Genomic DNA, 7,393 nt, shown 5'->3' with positions numbered 1-7,393 from the left:
AATCTTATTTGGTCACACTTTAATATTACAGTAAGACTACTAAGACATGCTATTAGACAAAAAAATTGAAACATGTTATATATATAAGACAGTATTAGATCCTTACAACGGAATTGTACTGTAAACTAAAGTGAAATCACGTATCTGCTGCTTCCCCAGTTAAAACAATATGTGAAAATGTGTGAAATTATAGAGGTAGAATAATATTTTGTCTGTGGGTGACTCCACACACTTACTGTAATGCTGGAGGGAGATTATGTGCTTTGTGTCATTAATTACCCTCTAAGTGTATTAAGCATCTAACAGTGGGAAATAATACACTTTAGTTTACAGTATAGTTCTGTTGTAATGTGTCTCTAATTACCCTCTAATAAAGATCTAATAAATGATCTAATACTGTCTAATCAAGATTATATTGCATATTGTAACATAATACATAGTTTGTGCCTAATTTAATACAACATACAGCTTGTAATGTCGTATTTGCGTACTGTAAAATAAATTGCCGCCCTTCTTGTTATTACATTTAAGTTACTCACCTAATGTTGCAGCACTGCTGCTGAGTAAATGTGCAGACGTGCTGTGTGTAAGGCACCAAACGGGTTCTGTGCTTACCAAGAGTCATAAACTTGTTATTCAGTGTAAATAGTTAGTATTTGAATATTTCTGCATACTGGGACTATTGGGTATTAGCAGCGGTGGCCCTGCAGGGTTGGCAGTAAACTAGTGCAAACTAATCAAACAAAGCAGTGAGATGTTATTTGTGATGATCTTTATGGTGATTAAAAGATGTGAAATATAAAGTAAAGTCTTGTTTTTTAGTTGTTGTTTTTTTTTTTCCATGAGGTTTCATTTTTAACAGTAGGGCCTACAAATTCTGCTTCATCAGGACTCTCTGGGTGTGACTTGCTCAGATTTGACTGACAGTGTATAAACCAACAACTGGTATCAGATTCTGATCCAACTATTAATACATGCTGATTGGTTCATGAGAGTAAGTGACATCAACTTTTTCCAAGTGAGCCCCTACACCTTAAACCTGTGCAAAAAGCACAGAAAAAAACACAAACATGCAAATATCGTCAACACATAGAACCCCATCACTCATAATAAGACGGTGATTGAGAAAACAAGTTTTCAGTTTTTTTAATTTTTGTGCCACTTCTTTGTTGCACTCCATAAAATATTAAAGCCCCTCCCTGCCTGGCTCTCCATGAAACCAGTTGCTCCTTTTTCTTTTCCTCTTTCCTTGCTCCATCCTTTAATAGACCCCAATGACCCCACCCTCCCACCGTGTCAATAGGCAGAAATCTCATTACCTGTAATGTCTGACAGGCCTAAACACAATCAGCTCTGACACCCAGACCTCACCCATTTCAAACTCAAACTGAAACAGCAGCAGGGCATCAAATAACACAATCAGCCCGCTCTCCACGGACAGATTTATGATCCTCTTGTCCAGAATGACAGCTTGTTGTTTGCGAGCCAATCACAATGATCAATCGGCCACTAATCCCTAACACCAACGCCGCTGCCACCACAACGCACACACCTTTAAAGTGCAATCATCCATCAAGCCTCGGGCCTCATATCAGAAATTGTTGGGTCGATGTTAGCTGCGCTGGATGTATGAGGTTTCCGATGGAGCTCCGACAACGATGAGGAGAACATAATCGAGTGTCTTGTTTTCATAAATGCAACAGCTGAGACCCACGGAGGACAGGGGAAGAGGAAGAGGAGGAGGTGGGTGAGGCAGGGGAGGAAGAGGGAGAGGAGAGGGCTGAGGAATGGTGTAAGGGGAAATGAAGGGGAAGGAAAAAGTGGTGTGACAAAAATTAAATTTAAAAATCACAGTGGATTGTATATGTGCAAATTATGCAATCCTGGAACTCTTTAGTTGTGCTCTGTTCAAGATATTCTAGATCTTGTGAGGCAGAAAATATACTTACCACAAGCTTTCCTTCCACCTGTCTTGCTTTATCTGAGCACTGTCTGCATACTCCTGCAGGAAGAAAAAAAGACAAAAGAGGAATGAGGACAAATTCTTTGTCCATTGAATCATGACTGTAACCCACTAATTCCAGACAACTGGAACTTTCCCTCCCAATGCAGACTACCATTTCACCTGCTGGGTGACGCAGTGGGGACGCTTGATGCAGTCTCATTAGTAATAATGCATAATAAGATCTGTAAGAGAGAACAGTTCATGGTTAAAAGAAAACATTTCATTAGTAAAGGATCACACATTGTCTGCATTGTCTGTATTGTGTGTGGAGTTAATGAAAAAACACCACAAGCTATCTGTGACAAGTTACATACAGAGAATGAGAGCAGCTGAACCCCATTACATGTACAGTACACACATGTTGAGCAGTTGATATCAATCAACTGACTGAAAGTTGAAGGACATGCCAGCCACATTGTGAGATTGTGCCAGTTGGTTTAATAAAAAAAAAAAAAAAAGATAATGTTTTTTTGGCATAAAAGTGTTTTTCCATGTTTAACTTTAGGTTGTGTTACCAAAAACCATAATGGTGATGAATTTAAAAAAAGAGTTATCATTGATAATTTCAATAAAATTTGTCACAGTAGTAATGGAATATATTCAATTGCCTCACCAGTTTCAAAATTCTGGCATTTGAAATTGAAAAAGATTAAAAATGAACTCTTCTCATAAGTTTGTTTGTCTGAATGCTACCTTCAGACACACTGCACCATTGTGGGACTGTCTGTAGGAGTGAATGTGTTAAAGAGTGTTAGCATATTTCAGAAAAGTTTACATCAACAATCTATCAAACCAAACCATCATCTCTGGGTCACTGTTTATGAGTTTAAAATAAAAAAAATGGGAATACATAATGGTACAGTATTACTTCCAGGCAACATTTACATTCGAACAGGTTTCCATGATATAACAATCAAATAAAGTACATTAGTACATTAAACAATTCAAAATTAAACTTTATTCATCTACTGATGTGAATTATTTTTTCCAGACTGTAAAATTAGATGTTTTTAGACCATTTTTATGGTGTGAAATGTTGAAACTGAACTATGTGAGAAAGGCTGCAAAAAAGGACAAAATGTCCTTATACATGTTTTTACAGTAGCAATTTTGACATGAAATAGTAGGATAAACACAAGTGTTACCCATGATAATTAATCCTTCCATTAAGGTCAAACAGAGTCAGGGTGCTGCTATTGTTCATGTTGGCTCACTGGAAATGCTCTGCTACACTAAATGGAACAGGACCTTAATTAGCATCATTAGTAACTCCTGTGTATGCAACAATTTCACATTGTTGTTGTGTGCAAATGCATATTTTGATTAATAGCGGCAATTCTTCACATTTAAATGCATGCAACACTTCACACTCAAGCTTAAACTGACACTCTGTACCACACACCATCTCGGTCACCAGTATCACAACTTACAGTCCCAAGATCACTTTCAAAAGTAGGAGGCACAATGTGTACTGCACTGGGACAATGTTTCCCTTATCTGACGGGATAATGGTTAAATCTCCACCCAGCAACAGCTTTTTTTCACAAGAGGCACTAATAATGAATTGGCAACAGTAATATTAGCTATAGTTTCACTCAGACCGGATTGTATTATGAGACTGGAGAAGTTTGCTAATGTGTGTACACAGCATATAATATTAAATCCTTCTTTATTTTAAAAATGTAATGCTGCTAATAATCCCTACTTGTATCCCTGTAGCCACTCTGCTACAGCAGCATGGTGAATTAAAAGTTTCAAAAAAGTGCATGCAGGGAGACAGAAGAGTGTTAGAAATGTTTCAACACAAATTAAAGACAGCTAAGCAAAAAAAAAAAAAAAAAAATCAATGAGAGATAACGTCCAACATTGCCAGTAGAAATCCTTCAATCACTGTCATAAAAAAAAACTCAGTGGCCTTCTGCAAGCCAGTGAGGGACAGATCATCTATAGACATCAACATGCAATCAATGAAAGCACAGACAGGTGCAGGAAAAGGGGTCTTTGATGGTAAACTCAACCTGCCTACTAAGATTCACATCATATATCATAAACATTCCATTCAAAATATATTGACAGTCTTGTCCACCAATATTGATGACATGTACTCCTGCTGCCAGGGTCTTGCTAATAGCACGTGCACCTTCTAGTGAAAAATAAATGTACACAACACAGCTATTTGCAGAATGCAGTTAGGCTGTGTGAAAATCTTCCATACAATATATATGTAATGCAATGGCAGTTCATACTCCAGACTGCACAGCCACAATGTGACCACAAGAGGGAGACATTTAAGCAATAAGCCAGCAATTTGCTGTGGACGCTTGGCAGTAAAGCACGTATTGGTGACTGCTAAATTAATACCTGCATCACTGTCTCCTTTAGACCTTTAACTGCCTGAGGCGCTGGTGCATATATTTACAAAGGCTGGGATGTCTACATGACTGGGAATCAATTACCAAAGTGTTGTGTCTGTTGTAATACCTATTCTGAACTTAAATCATGCCCCTGACAGCTAAACAAATGAAATCTAAAACTAAAACGAAACATTTTTAAACAACAAAAACTAATATGGAATGCGCAAACCCACCTTGCAAACTAACTGAAACTAAACCTAACTGAAAACAAATAACAAAAACAACAACAACAAAAAGATGAAAAATACATAACTACATTAACTGGTGATATGGATATTTAGTCTTTTGGTAATCAAAGTCAGTTGAGACAAATTTTAATTCAGTTAAGAAAGAAGGTACTTTCATTAACTAGATATTTTCCCATGCTATAGAAAATCATTCATCCATTAATCATATTCTTGTTATGTTGTGGTAAAACCCCTCATACAAAACACTCACACAACACATTCTAACTCTGCAACAAACTACCAAACACACACACATTATCAATTACCATTGCAACAGCGACACAACAGTGTGTTGTTTGTTTTTTTTTTAATTCAATCCAAGAGTCACATTAACAAGTTATATCATAGCAGTCCTGACCAGACAAATTCAAAGTAGCTTGCAGTAATGACTCTTCATCATCAAAATGCATTAATAAAATAAAACCTGTTGAGTATAGAAAAAGACAGGAAGTAAAGCTACAGAGAAAACAGAGTTCAGTTTCTTGGTCCATGCACAATAAGCCATCAGAAAGACAATATCGCTCTGTCAGAGTACACAAGTCTTTCGTCTTAGGCTCACTGCTGGACAAACTGGTAAGCAGGCAGCAGTAGCATAAATACAAGTTTATCTCTTGCAGGTTTTACATTTTCTCAGATTGACAGCAAGTAGAAAAATGAGATCGACCTCCACTGAGGTATTTGAAATAAAGGGAAGTGAAACAATGTGAAAAAGAAATGGACCCAGTATTTTCATACAGCCCCGATGCGGAATTGTTCTGAATGTAAATATTGAATAAATATAAATGCATATATCTGACTTGCTGATGAAATGTAACATCATCCTGTAGACATTCAAATGGAAACTTTTGTTTAAAATGAACAAACAAAACAGCATGAGGGGGTACTGTGGCTCAATACATTTCATTCTGGGTCAAGTCTCAGATCTCTTCACTATCAGATTCCCCACTTATGTACAAAAACAGGATGGTTTCCCTCATTCCCATAGAGTGAAGCATATAATTAACCACCCACTGTAAAATCACATCACTTAGGAGTACATTTAATACTTATCCATTCCACCGTGCAAACAATTTTCAGTCATTCAAACCTGTACGTTGTTGCCAAGTCCTACGAGTTTTCAAAGTAATTTCAAGCCACAAAATTTCCACAATCCTGAGAGAAAGCAGAAAATTAGGTCTAAAAAGTGGGTTTAAACTTACCGAACTCCTCCTTATTACAGTAAAAAAAAACAAATTTAGGGAAAGGGACAGTTTCCTTTAATGTGTGATCCCTAATTTCCTCTGTGCTCCCATTATTGCAGCAAAATATATGAATGCAAAAAACAATTCATATTAACATAATTGAGCTACAATACTGTAACCTACAGACTGAACATGCTTTACAGCAATGTGATATTTCTTTAACAAAAAGAAAATAATCTAAAGTGCAAGCACAAATACATATAATTTAAATAATTGTAAGGGGGCAATACTAAAAGATTGTGATTTAACGTGTTAATTTGTGTGTGTGTGTACAGTGTGGAGTGTCTGTGCAATGCGGCCCGTCATGTGGTGGCAGTTATCACCTCAAGGCCTGACGCACTTTTACACTCTGCTTATTTTAACCTGCACAACATAAAACATAAAAAAGTAAATGGAAAAGGGGTTGAATCTGGATTAAAAAGTGTACATTTGAAAACCACAATTTCGTTGGAAAATGTCCACTGGAGATCAGCGCTTTGAGTAGCTTCTGATTGTGACAAGATTGTCTATACATTCTCTTTTTTTTTAGCATAAAAATTCTATAGATTCAAGGCTATCGGTTTCCATAAGAAATCTGCATTTTTGTTTCTAAGCAGTCAACTCAGCGTTAATAGTAATAATATAACAATAAAACTTTACACTGTGTAGGAGGAATACAGCACAAAAAACAACTGCAGTATTATACAAAAGGGAAAAAAAAATGTGGCTCATTTTTCACCATCAATACAATCTGCAGAGGAGAGAAGATCACAGATCTTTGTCATGGCAGTGAAAATAAAAATCATTCATATACGTATATCAAAAATTCACAAAATGTCCTGCATTTGGAATATTCAAAATACATATCAGAACTCTTCAAAAGCATAAATCTTGAGAAGGCTTAAGAGATGTGAAATATTGCTTCACTGAAAGCCATAACAGGGGATACATGTACAGTATGTATGGTCATGAATGTTGTGGGAATGTGAGGCTCACCGATAGGATGAAAGTATTTACTTCAAAAAATACAAACGAAAGAGCTGTAAATCTTTACATGATATCCATAAACAAAAGTCAAAAGAATTAAACCATGAATGCACAGATCCCAAGTACAACTGGCTACAAACAGATTATAATGTCTTTCCGAGATATTCCCTTTAACAATTAGTCCTATAAAATGACATGATGTAAAGCACTGTGCATTTTGAGAGAAATTGCAGCATAATTCAACGTTCATATTATGTGGATTTTTTTTTTTTGAAGTATAAGGTTATTTTGTGCGCTTCCAGACTGAAAGAAGATGAAAACCAGCCAATTAATTTTTGGCAAATGATTGAAATGAGCATCACTGTGTGTGGATCTTTTGTCAACACATCTATAAAGTTGATTGTTATTTCAGATAAAGTCAATTAAAATCACACAAAAAAAGAACAGTATGGACTACAAAATAAGAATTGTTAAGTCTCAAAGTGGAAAATTCTGCACTTCTACATATGTATCACTCATCAGAGTTGATGGTACATGTAG

This window comes from Lutjanus erythropterus, chromosome 9, assembly GCF_056507025.1.
Source record: "Lutjanus erythropterus isolate fLutEry1 chromosome 9, fLutEry1.hap2, whole genome shotgun sequence".
Taxonomy (NCBI): Eukaryota; Metazoa; Chordata; class Actinopteri; order Lutjaniformes; family Lutjanidae; genus Lutjanus; species Lutjanus erythropterus.
The sequence above is the reverse complement of the archived record's forward strand: the minus strand, read 5'-3'. Positions refer to the sequence as shown.